General features: G+C 40.0%; 1 pseudogene; it reads right to left on the bottom strand.

The window, feature by feature from the left end:
- Positions 1-5,898: 5,898 nt before the first annotated feature.
- On the bottom strand, positions 5,899-7,721 carry LOC119048965 (hsc70-interacting protein-like; annotated as a pseudogene).
- Positions 7,722-14,144: the final 6,423 nt, after the last annotated feature.

Raw genomic sequence — 14,144 nt, 5'->3', positions numbered from 1 at the left:
GTGTCCATGACACAACAATGTGAATTTATGTAACACTATGGAGCTGTGTACTTGAAAATCATTAAAATGGTAAATTGTATGTTATGTATATCTCACCACCATAGAAACAATTTTAGAAATAAAAAAAAATCCTCAGCTTTTATCCATCAGTAACTCCTGGTGTGTGTGTGTGTGTGTATGTGTGTGTGTGTGTGTGTGTGTGTGTGATTTTTATTCCTAATATTCCATTCTGCCTGTCCACAATTTTTCTGTCTTAGGTAATAACACGCAACTTGTATTTAACTTTGGACATTATGGTATATTCCCAAAGGCAAAGTGCTAAACACATTACCAAAAGAATCTAGAAAGGCATTCAGCCACAATGCCTTTTATTCAGCTGAATGTCTTTTATTCAGTGACAATGCCTCGGAACAGAGATGTTTTGTTATGTTTTAGCCCCATAAGGAAGCTGTTTTGCCCTGATGAGTTTTCAGCAATGGAACAAGATACACGGAAACAAAGAAATAGTGACACTGACATCAGCGATGGGGTCACAGGAGGTCACTGAGCTCCCTGCTTAGAGCAGGGCAAACGTGTTTTTAGAAATTAAGGAAGTCTCCTCTTCTGAATATATATGAACAGGTAGAAATGATACCGCCTCATGGAAAATCTCCTTAGATTAAGAAATTAAATTCAGGTTTAAAGGAATAAATAATCTCTACTCTGTTTTCTGATTTCTCTTCTATTTTCTATTAAAAAGTAAGCACCATGCAACTGCTTATTGAATTTCTCCTTCCTCTTCTTCTGTCACTTTCCTCTTTTCACAATTGTACAGTTCCTTAGGACTCACAGAAGAAATCAAACTTTTTGTCATGGAATATAAGGTTCACCACAACCTTCCCGTATTTCCTGTTGCTGGCCAGCACACCCTAGATTCACTCAGTTCATGTCACAGCAGCTGCCTTGAGAACGGGCCACGATACACACATCATCTTGTCCTTTCTTTGCAAATGTTGCATGTTCAGATCAGAATACCTTCCCAGCTTTCTCCACGGGACGACTTCCTAGTCATCTCTGAAATGATTCACTTTTTACCCTCTCTGTGAAGCATTCTGTGTTTTTCCCTCCCCTGCCAGTCAGTACTTATCCCTCTTCAACGATCCCTCGTGATTCAGGGGCTTTCTGCCTAGTTCTCCTACCCTGCTCACAGCACATTCTCCACACGCAGATGCCAGCTTTTAAACTATGGGAGTGTCCAGAGTGGTGCCTCAGTTGTCTCTCAGCACCAGGCACAGCACCTTAGAGGAAACTCCCAGGTGCCTGTTTGGTTACGTGAATGAATAACGAATAGAGAAATGAGTAAAAGTCCAGACACACACCTTTACTGTTAGGGATTTCACAGACAGAACTCAAAGGCTTACGTGTTTGCGGGACAGGAAAGAAGGTAAAGTTTACTTAATACAGAGTGAACAGAGTTTTGTAGTTACTGGTTGGATGTCAACCCCTCTCACAAGTCCAAATTACTTACTCCACTTTGTCTCTGCCGAACATCATATACAGGCATGCTGAAAAAAATCAAGTCATGCCAGCTAACGAACGGCTTCAAAGTTGAAAGGTAATAAATGGTCATCATTATATAAAATAAAAATAATGTTGTCTTCTAACAACCTTTTTAAGTAGAAAAGGATCCCTTTCTACGCACAACATGTGTGGTAAGAAAGTGAGTAGAATTGTTTCCACTTACAATGCTTTCAAGTTCTATCCCTGGAACCACTTGGCCTGAGATACAAAGGTGGAAAGAAACCTAGTTTCATGCACATGCATACTCACACACAAGGTGCTCTCTTATGTAAACCGGGCAGTGACAAGTTCCTTGGATGGCTAAGTCAAAACTGGTCCACCAAACAAAATTCTGCACTGTGCTGGAGAGCACTCGGGCTGCTGGGGTTGAAGGTTTGCCTTGGCTGGAATTCCCTGTAACACCACCCACCTCTCTCCAGTTGCAATGTTCTAACCAGGTCACCTCGACGCTGTGAAACAGATGTTCATTGAAGGGAAAAGGAAATAGGTGGTGTCCATTGAAAAGTGATAGCTATGGCAGAGGGAAAAGCATATTTTTACCTACAACACACGCTGAATATTAGGGCAACTTAATGGTAAGGCAGAAATTCCTAGCTCTCCAGGAATGTGCAGCACTTAGTGAGCACTTTGGTGTCCTGAGAGGCAGGGAGCAGGGTGCTGAGGGGCTCAGGCTCTGGGGTCAGACTGTTTGGCTTTAACTCTTAGCTCTGTACTCCCGAGTCATATGTCTTTGGGCAAATTATTTAATCTGTATCTTCAGTGTCTTGTCTATAAAACTGGGATGATAATAATACTGATTTCATATGGTTCTTGTGACAATTATGTCTTGATCCACGTAAAAGATTTCAAATAATGCATAATGCTGCTAACTATTATAATGATTGTCTCTCTGCAGAGGGACACTATTGCCCGTTTGGGTTGGTGACCAATTTAATCTAAAGTTCAAACAAGGGATAAACAGTGATCGGGGCTTCATCAAGGGGCTGGAAAACCCAGGCAGTGCTCAGTGTTAAGAAGATTTTTCACTTACAAAAGCCAGGAAGGGAGATGGCAAAACAACCAACTATAGAGCTTAACACCAACCCTGGACCTTTCAAAACCTTACTTTACAGAAGTGCCACAAGCTGTGGCCTGGCTGCAGCCTCTGCTGGGAGCTGACTAGGCACCTTCTTAGCAGTTTGGTGGAGCTCTTACTTGGCGATGCTTGGCCTCCAGCTTGGCGCCCCAGATTCCTTCCTTGAATCTTTCTCCCCTGCACCTTCATGACCTTTCCGAACATTACTCATCATCTCTTTCTTAGGTAAGAACAAAAATTCTTCTGAAAGAATTTTTGTTCTTACCTAATCAAGTTTGTTCATGTATTTTGTGATTCAAGGTTTTTGTATGTTACACATATACTTTTTTTGTGGTTTTGTTAGTTTTTATTTTCTTAACTTTATTTTTATTGTTGACATGGTTACAGCTGTCTTTCTTTTTCCTCCCTTTGCCCACCTTTACTCAGCCCCCAAGGCCCTCTTTCCCTTTGGCCATCACCATGCTATTGTCTGTGTCCATGGGTCATACATATATGTTCTTTGGCTAATCCCTTCACCTTCTTTTATCCAGTTCTCCCTGCCCCCTCCTCTGACAACTGTCAGTCTATTCCATGTATTCATGCCTCTGTTTCCATTTTGTCGGCTAGTTTATTTGGTTCATTATATTCTGTATATAAGTGAGATCGTATGGTATTTGTCTTTCTCTGACTGGCTTATCTCACGTAGCATAAAATCTCCAGGTCTATCCATGCTGTCACGAAAAGGAAGATTTCCTTCTTTTTTATAGCTGCATAGTATTTGAAAGAATATATGCACCTCTATGTTCAAAGCAGCATTATTCACAATAGTCAAGATCTGGGAACAGCCTAAGTGCCCATCGGAAGATGAACAGATAAAAAAGCTGTGGTACACTACACATGTACCTTCTGACAGTATATTGTAATATCTACTAAGTCATTGATTGGCAGAAGTTGGAATTAACAATCTGGATCCATAGCTTCTCTATGTATAAACTTATTTTTTATTAATGCTAACAAAGCTACATGCTAGAGCATATAGTATATACATATATAGTATATGCATATAGTATATACATATGATAGAGTATTAACCTTAAAAAATAAAAAGGAAATCTTAACATTTGTAGCAACATAGATGAACCTGGAAGTCTTCATGCTAAATGAAATAAGCTAGTCTCAGGAGGACAGATACAATATAATTCAACTTACATAAGATATTTAAAATAGTCAAACTCATAGAAGTAGAGAAGACTTTCAAATAGTGAAATTGGAAAACATAATTCAGCTCTTAACATCCTTCTCAGCTGAAGAGATTTACCCAGAAATGAGGCTACAGGTAGAGAGATGTGCTTATGTAATATATTCACATTGCATAGATACAGCCAAATTCGAAACTAACAATTCTGTCCAAATGGCCTTGCCATCAGTACTCTATGATAGTGGGTGATTTTTGAAGCAACCCTCACTTGAAATTTATCATCGTTTTAAACTCCGTTTGACCTGGTGTAAGTTCCTGACAGCAACAACAACAGAGAAGTAGAGAATAGAATGGTAGTTGCCAGGGTCTGGGTGACGGGGAACTAAGACAGTGTTCAATGGGTAGAAAGTTGCAGTTATGCAATAAAAATAAGTTCTAGAAGTATACTGTACAACATTAGGATTGTAGTTAACAATAGAGTGTTGTGCACTTAAAATTTTATTGAGAGGGTAGATCTTCTGTTAAGTTCTTTTATCATACACACTCACACACACACACACACACACACACACACACACACACACAAAACAGAAACTTTTGGAGGTGATTGATGTGTTTACTGCCTTGATTGTGGTGATAGTACCTTGGATGTCCACATAAAGTCCAAACTCATCAAATCATACACATTAGAAATGTGCAGGGTTTTTTTAAAATATCAACTACAGCTAAGTAATACTGTTACAAAGGAAGTGTGGGGGATAAGGATCAATGAGAACACTCACACACTGCTATTGGCAGTATACATTTTCTACCACCATACTGAAAATAATGTGACATTATTTTATGCATTTGAAGGTGTACATACCCCTTTATTCAACAATTGTTCTCCACACAGTATATAACCTAAAGTATACAACCTTGTCCTAAAATTTATAAAGAGCAAAAACAACAAGAAAGAAGATAAGGAAAAGTTGCCTTATTAGATGTCAAGACCTGCAATAAAGTAATGACATAAATTAACTAAAATATTGTGATATTTGTGCAAAAATAAATCAAATTATACAATAGAGCAGTTAGAAACAGATTTGTGTATATGTGGGCACTGGAATATGACAGGGGAGTAGTTAGTAGTCAGCAGAGAAATAATAATTGTTGTATACAATGAACATGTATCTGTGTGTGTGAAATACTTATATCAATCTTGTGTGCCAGGCATAGTTTTAAGCATTTTTATATATTAAGACAATAATCCTCATAACAAGCCTCAGAAAACAGAGTACTCAAAATAGAGTGACATCAGGGATTTTTTGACAGATTCAAAATAATTTACTAGATTATTTAGGCAAAATGTTAAATATTTGTGGCTTACCTGAAAATCTGAGCAAAAATTATATTTATAATTCCCTCAAAAAGGAAAAGAGGACTTAAGAAGTTTTAAAATAGCTTTTTTTCCCAATAAAAAAGGACTGTATCTCACACACACACACACTCTATTATTTAGTATTTAGTAGACTTTTGTTAAGAATTTTAATGTAATGTATATGATTGTGTTGAAAATAGGTGAGCAAATGGGAGGGGAAGTGGGATGTTCTTACAAGTAGACAAAATCCTAAAAATATAATAGCCTTTTATCAAAATCATTTTCTGTATGCTGTGTGTTCATGTAGAGTATCTCAGTTTCTGTGTTACTTGAGTGTTTGGTAGGTAAGCTCTTTGTCATTAGGAATTCATAACCTAATGATGAATAGAATATAGACAAAACATAGACATAATGAAAATAAATTAACCTGCATTTTTCATCATTAAACATATAAACAGAAGAGATGCTTGGATTCCAAGGATGAAATAGTTTAAGTGGGTCCAAAATAATTAAGGAGCATGCACTAAAGGAGATAAGTTATGATGAATTCTTAAGTGCTTTTAGATCATCAGACTGTTATAAGCATATATTTATGTTTTAGTTAAGGGACTGGCTATGAATAATTGTCTTCCTGGCTACGTTGGATATGCAGGCAATATTGCCTAGGAGGTAACTATAGTTAACCTGTGTAGAATTCCTTAAGAATAAGGAACCAAAATCGAGATTTCATATGTCAGCCACTGGACCTGGAAAAGAGCCATTCTGAATTCCTGATTGTTGTCTGGCCTCTTCTTCCCTCTGAGTTCTCTCATGGTCTTCCTAAGCCTTCTTGACCCTTTCCATTCGTTCTTTGATCTCTCGATCTTCTCATTTTCACTCATACTTTCTCTGACATTCTGAAATTTTCTGGGCCCTTAGTTGAGCTACTTTCAACATTGCACTAACATCTTCATCATAATCCAATTCACATGCAAAGGCAAGTGAATTATATCATGAGCTACTTCTTCCCAATGTCCCAGATATCTGTGTGTTTTCCCTCACCATTTATAAGGCCGAGATGAATCAGGATCTATTTCAATAGCTGTGTCACAGTCTCGGATGGCAGCATTTATCTTTTGTAATTTGATGAAGACACTGGCTCTCTTGGCACACAGAGTGGCCCAGTGTGAATTCAGCTTGGTAGCATCTGTGAACAAGTCAATGGCTTTCTGTAGTTCACCATCATGCATGGAGGACCAATCTTTTGGTGTCTCTGGGCCACACTGGAAGAAGAAGAGTTGTTTTGGTTGAATAGTTGTACATTAAATACACAACACTAATGAAAACTGATGAGCAAAAAAAAGGTTTTAAGTAAATTTATGATTTTGTGTCAGGCCACATTTATAGCCATCCTGGACTGCATGTGACCCATGGGCCATGGGTAGGACACCCCTGGTAGGACATCAATGGCAGACACTTTTCTATCATTTGCCTGATCCATCATCTCCTCGGTTATCTCAACATTTTTATCTCCCATTTCATGGGGGGCATCAGTGTCAGTGTGTGGTTTAGTCACACCTTCATTATCAATTTCCAGATCACTTTCCTCGCTTGATGGTTCCTGTCTTTATGTCTTCCTCTACCTTCTTACTGTTTTTTCTTCCTTGTTTTCTTCTGATCTGGTTTTATGAGTAGCAGGTGGTTTTATATTTCCCGTGCTCTCCACCTACTCACTCAGGAAGCATATTTCCTCAATATGAAGAATGCTCAGATCCCGTTTACACATTTTCTTGAAGGCCACCAGCTCGGCCGCTTTGCTGGGACACACAGCCGGAAGTGATGGTAAGTGGTAGATGGAGCTAAAACTGCTAACTTGGCGTGACTGTGTGGAGGTGGAGAATCTATTTTAAATAATTACAGCAATGCTAGTCACATAGCAAGCCCTCCATAAATGTTAGTTTTTAATATTAATATTTGGGTTCTCCAGCCAGACCTACTGGGGTGATCATTTCTCAAGGGATATAAATGTCTAATCACTATGCTGTATACCCCAAACTAACGTAATATTGTATGTCAACTTTAATTTAAAAATAAATTTTAGAAAACCGAAAAAACAAAAATGTTGATAAGGGAAAAGTCACAGGGATTGGTTTCGGCTATGACTATAATCTAATCATAATTCAGGTGAATACCGACTCCGATGTGCATGCACGCACATGCTCGTACACACCTGCAAGCCAGGAGGAAGTGACCATTGTAACAGTGGAGCTGTGAGACTCCAAAGAAGGTCCTTCCTGCTCATTGAAACTGAGCAGTGGGCACTAGTTTGAGAGGTATTATTGGCCAAGGAAAGTGTTGGGACTTGTCCATGAACCAGAATTACTCTGAATTATAAGAATTTGGAAGAGAATTTTATGAGTATGGCTTAAATGTGTAACAATTCCTGAGTTAACAGCTCCGGTGAGTCATGCTACACTGCCTGCACCGGGGAGTGGAGGGTGCGACGCCCATTCACATTCCTGCACATACCCAGCCTCCTCACTCACAGGGGATGGGGCGTTTTTAGACATAGCCTCATTCAGGCCTGGGCTCCGGCCTGCACAGTTACAAACATTACGCAAATGGCCTTCAGCTTGCTTCACACTATGTGTATTTCACACACTTTTCTAACCTATGTGCGGCTTCAAACTCTTACTTCATTGTTATCTCATATTGATCTTGTAGCCAATGAAGATGCTAAGTAGTTTTCATACGGTCACATCTTCTTCCTCCTGGATTTATAAATTAGAGGCTTCAAAAAGGACTTTATATTCCTTTGATTATATTTGAGTTTGCTAATTTTTGTCCATCAGCCCTGTCTGTTGAGATCAGACTCTGTCATCTAACAAATTTACTATCCATTCTGGTTTTGGCTCAGCGTTTCTGGTAAACCTTCATTCTATGACTTCATCTAAGACACTGATACAGATATTGAAAAGAATCAGATCAAGTCACCATAGAGATCCCTCCAATGTAATGTTAATTTAACTATTAGTTGATTTATGTATATACTCCAATTAGCTGCAGATAGCAGGCTATACTATTCATCAATGCAAGGGGACTGTATGACTGGGGGACTGTGTAGTCAGGGAGTTCAGGGGAAATCTCAAACTGAAATCTGATGATGTGGCTCTGATACTTCACATGCACTATAACTGTTAAAATTCAACAAGGCTATAGATCTAGGGCTCTACTTCTTCTGAACCATAAACCCATATTTTTAAAGAGCACACAGGAGTGCCTATCAATTATTTATGTGGGTTTCTCATAGCTCTAGTCCTGGGAGATTTTGTATTACAATTACAACAAGCACGTCATAGTCAAATATATTCTGGAAATGCTACCTATTGTGAAATTCTTAACATTTTGCGTTGCATGTTAGCATCGTAAAGACTTAGAAAATTCCTCCATGAAGAGGTACTTACTTGTCTGTGAAATACTTGTTCATGAGACACCACCTAATATTTCAGGGAATTGCAGCTGTAAAACATTGCAGTTGTGGAGTTCTAAGATCCTGTGAAACAATGTCTAACACCCAACATCATGTGAGATAGAACACCATCATGTATGGGAGCCTAAGTCAGGTGGGAGGAGCGAGAGAGGTCTGGGAGTGGGTTCCATTTTACCTGCTTTAAGTCTGCAGCAGCTCAGTGTTCTACCTCCCTGGCTGCCTTAGTCCCTGAAGAACAGTTTGGAAGACAAGGGACAGTAACCATGATTCCGAAGGAGAGTAGAGGAACTACAGTCAGTCCTGGCCTGGACTGGAATCTTCCTGAGTGGATGTGTCTAGATAATTCTCCATGATGAAGGACAACAATAAGCCATGCAATCTAATATGTATCTCCAAAGTGTGTGACTCACGTAACATGATTCTCATTCTCATGGCTAACCGTCCACTATGCTGTAAGATGTAGCCGTGGTGGCATAGTCTATCCTCTGGAAAGAAATGGAAGAAGATATTACTTCTATCTGTGCATTTCTTCCACTCTTTGGAAGTTCTTGTTTACCAGAGTGTCAGAGGTAAGAAGAAAGAGAAGACTAGGCTGCAGCTTGTTTGTTAGCTTAGTGGGAGAAGAAACCTCCGGGGAGAAGCACGGGAGGCAGCGAGAGGCCGCTGCTCTACCGGGGCCCAGACTGACGACTGCATCTTCATTCCCCTCTCCTTGCGTGCGTTGGGGCTGTGCAATTATAAAAGTGTCAAGACATGTTTTCTGTTGTCTAATTATCCAGGGGTTATCTCAGCCAGCCAAACAACACGCTTCTGCCGCCACCTCCCTTGCCCGATAGTTGACCCTGCCTTGGTGAGACCACCTTCCGACCAGCATCAAATCAAATTCTCCTGTTTGCTCATCCATGACTTCTCCCACACACTGGGGAGGCCAAATGCACTGACTACCAGAGATTAGTTTGTAATCCAGTGGGCTACCACCCTACAGAGACTCCTGCTGAGATCACAGCATTCATTTCCCTGTCAGAAATCTGTTGTGATTTTAATCCATGTGTCTCAGAAGTAAAGACTTCAAGGCTTTCCCTGTAGCTCACATATCAGACTGTATGTCACCCATGGGATGCTCTGGCAGCAGCAGGAATCATGCTTCCCGGCCCCTAAACACTCACTTTTTAAAAGCCTTCCAATCTCTAAACACACGCATACTCCCACCCATTCTACCTTCTTTGCCTCCTGTTTTTCTTGGCAGGTGTTAGTGTTGGATAAATACTCCTTTCATGGAGGTGCTTGTCTGTCAGGTCCCAGGGAGAGGAAAGAAAATGGTAAGTTAATGAATTCAGGGCTGTGTCTGGCAGAAGGCTTGTTCCAGTCCTGTGTGGCACATCTGGCAGCAGGTTATAACAAAACGACATAGAACAATGAAGTAAAAATGCAGCACCCAGAAACTCGAGGTTAAAACAGAGGTAAATAAATGTTCTATGTGCGAATGTCCTTAAAACCAAGAGCATGCAATGAAAGCAGGAGAAAAGGACCAGAAAGGCACAACTTCAAAGCAGTCGTAACAGCACAATTCAAAAATTACTTAGAAAACGGCAATAAAAACTTTCAAAATGAAACTGGTCCAAAAATGCACAGCATTTTTAGCGTCTGGCCCCACAGCGCTATCTGAGGAAGGCAGCGGTGACGGACCGCCATAGCAGAACGCCGGCCCCTCCCAGCCGGAGCAGCCCCAGCCAGTCCTTCAGGGTCTCGTTTGCTGTAAGGCCAGTGCCTGAGCTTTAAAGAAAATGTAAAATCATTGGTGGCTATTATTTCAAGTAGACTTGCAGAATTCATTTTTCCAAGAACTCCATGTGTTTGAAAATTATTTCTGCTTTGTTGCTCACCATATCTATTCATTTCACAAGATGGGGTGGAGGGATAGGGGCACACATCTTGTTTGTGCAGAGGCAGAATTTACTATGCACCACAGAGAGCACAACCTTATGAAGGAGAAAGTGAAGACTCTTTGGATGTGATATTTTATATTTTAAACAAGAGAAGTTAAAGAGTGAAATTTTGAAATGATGTAAAAACTAAAGGAAGAGCTGAAAAGCCTATTAATAATGGGACGTAATCCTCCAAGGCTTTTATAAAATGGTAAATACTATCAAGGTGACACCAGCAGAAGATGATAAAACTTAAAACTCTAAGAATAGAACTCTAAAGCTTAAAACTCTAAGATGATAAAACTTAAAACTCTAAGTGTTTAAAACTTAAAACACTAAATCAGGGACCTACATAGAACACTTTTCAAAAGAAAACTTTTCCTTGGAAAAAAGCAAGCGTTCCTTCTGAACACGTGAGTGTGTTAAGAGTGAGGCCCCGTGAGCTCATGGAAAGCAAACGCATCACTTCCATGGGAAAGCTTTGGGCCAGCAGGTCAGATGATCGTGTCTAAAGATATTGCTGGTTGAAAAATGGAAACTTTATTCTCTGTATTTCTACAATGTGGTAGGTTTTGTTTGCCTAAGCCACTAACAAGTTTTTCTTTGCCAAAGATGAAACAATGACAATAACAAAAACTGCAGTTGAACAAACACAAATCTTCAGTGGGGCAATTAACCTCCAGAAATCCATGTGTTCATCAGACACCTTATCATCCCTGAGTTCTGGAGAAGCTGACACTTGTACCTCATTCCTCACCAAATGTCAGCTACACAGTCACCGTCATAAATATTTGCTTAGCAAACAAATAGTAACAGGATGGAAAACAGATATTAAATAAAAACACTCATCTCCTTTGAAGATATGAAGGTAAGGCAAGTAAAAGCAAAAATTTCCAGGGGAAGAAAATTTGGCATTTTGGTCTTGACAGTTAAGTATTTGAGAGTTACCTGGTGTTACCTGTTGGAAGGGCAGAGAGGATCCCTCTGTACAGGGGACAGAGAGTCCCCAGAGGCCTCAGTGGACGTGTCATGAGTTACTGATCTAGAGACCGAGACACCCTTAACACCACATTATACAGGGTTTATGCTGAATGGGATTGTGGAGGGATGATGGAGTATGCACACAGCCCTGTGTATTGGGGAGACAAGGAGGATAAACATGTGAGAGCTCTTTGTGCAAGGATGTCAGAAATAGGAGAGACTTGACCACCAGGACAAGAGCAATTTCACTGGGAAACCTGAGTCCGGGGACAGTAAACTCCTGGTGAGGTTAAAAGGAGAATTTTGATACCAGCAGAATATCCGTCACTCTATTTTTCCACAGCTTGGTAAACTCTAACGTAAGGACTGAGCCCAGATACCTGGGTAGGACGGCTTGGAGGAGATTGCTATCAAACATTGAGCTCAAGGCGATGCTCTCTCTATATGTACTAGTGTAAAAAGATGAGTATAAAGGACTTTTGCTCCTCCTTCAGTAAAGGGCGATAGGAGCACAGTGGAAGAAATAAGAGAAGGGTGGATGATTGCCACGAGATGTGACAAGGACTTAAAGCCACAGTCACCTACATCAAGATCACATTATTCCTTTCTTCAAAAATCCTCTAGTGGATTCCCACTATACTCCAAATAAAGCGGAAACTCCTTGCCAAGGTGAACAAAATTCTGTGCCTTGACCCCCTCTTTCCTCACTAACTGTATCTTCTCCACTTTCTCTCCCTCTTTCTGCATCAGTCAGCATGACTTTCTTGCTCTTTCTCAAGCAAGCCAGACCCATGACAGCCTCCGTCTGGCCTGCTCTCTCCTTAGATATTCACTTTACTTCCTCTCAGAATTCATGCTAATACCTGCTTAAATGTCACCTTCTGGGAAAGGCCTTTCCTGAGTTCCAAACCAGTTGGGAAGAATTAAAATTGGATCGGGGTTCCCTTATTCCGAATCAGAATCATGCTCATTGGTGAAAAATATCCCGCTTAGGTGCTTAGACTAGTGTGGCCCGGGAAACTCGGTCCTTGCAGACGTGCTGCCTCGGAGTCAGATGGTAACACCATTTTTATACGGCCCTATTCAACAGCATGATTCGAAGTTTCCCTGAACTACTATGCTCCTGTGTAGAACTGAATGCTGGAAGGTTCTCTACCAAAACTCTTAGCATTTAGAAGTAGTACATCAAACATGGTAACCAGATCATCCTGAAAAATTAAATTTCTAAGAAATGAGGACCTCTACCAAGTCATGTAAGAACATCTAATAGTCTCGTGGGAAGAACCACCTTTACAAAAGCACTCTGAGACCTCAGAGTGGGGATGGACTTCCTTGATTCTGGTTATCAAGTAGCCACCAACACAGAAGGCTGCTCGGGGTGCTGAAGAGTGAGTCTAAAAATACATCAAGTGACATCCAAAATTTGACAATCAGGCAACTACACTCAAATCTCCTTTCTCTATGATACAAAGTAATAATAAAAATAACATAAAAGAGAGCTTTATTTTTAACGTTTTTATTCTCAAATACCATGAATGAGTATTTACTGTGAAAGGCTGAATACGGATGAAAGAGCATCTTATTATCAAATTTAGTTTTAAAAACATGCTTTTAACTTTGGAATGCTTTATAAGCAGGGTTGTTTATCTAAAATCACACCCCAGTGAGTTTCCTAAAGTTAGTGCAATGCTAACTCATTTAGTACCAGGCATGACTAACACATATCAGCTTAATAAGCCTTGGCAGTAAACAAGTAGAAGAGATGGAAAGAGATATTATCACAGTTTATACACAAAAAAGGGGAACAACTAATGTTACATTAATCTGTTCACACTTGAGGGTGCCAAGATTTTTTTAAAGCTACAGTGCTGATTTTCCTGATAATTAAAGAATAGACACTAGCTTCCCTGGTTTTCTTTCATCAGGACAAATGAGGTGGGGTGTTTGCACCTACAAGTATGAATAGCAGGAATGTACACATGCCCAAGATATCAGATTCTGCACTATTTATGCAGGTGAGGCGTGTAAGAGGGGAAATATTCTGGATGCTCCCCTCAAAAGCTGTAGAACACACACCCAGGAAAAGGCCTCCATCACCAGATCATAACCATTCCAAACATAGGCCATGTTGTGGGCTGGGACCCAGGATTCAGTTTGAAGTAAGCTTTAGTGGTTCAACCAGGACTGTGGTTTAGAATTTAGGAGGAACACACGTTGCCTGGGTTTGTCTCGGATCTTTCTGCTGGACAGCCACCTAGGCAGTGCTGATTAATTAAAGTGCTATTGTCCTGAAATATTCTTCTTTAACATATGTATGACTTGGAGAAATGGTTGATTATAGAATGGGACAGAGAAAATCCAAGGTAAGTCTGGAGCAAGTTATAATGCAAATAAACAAGACAACGCTCAAATAAATAAATAAATAAAGGGGAAGTTTTTATTGGGCAATCTATATTTTTAATAAGTACTCCAGGTGATGCTAAGGTAATAGATTCTAAAAGCACTGCTCTGAAATCACTACTTCAGCATTTTGTCTGTTAGTAAATCAATGAGAAGTATAATATGGTGTTGTTTTCCAAATTAAAGGTAAATTCACT

This window comes from Artibeus jamaicensis, unplaced genomic scaffold (genome assembly GCF_021234435.1).
Source record: "Artibeus jamaicensis isolate MK-2021 breed Jamaican fruit bat unplaced genomic scaffold, CSHL_Jam_final contig_233, whole genome shotgun sequence".
Taxonomy (NCBI): Eukaryota; Metazoa; Chordata; class Mammalia; order Chiroptera; family Phyllostomidae; genus Artibeus; species Artibeus jamaicensis.
Note: the sequence above shows the minus strand (reverse complement) of the source record. Positions and strands in the feature narration are given on the sequence as shown.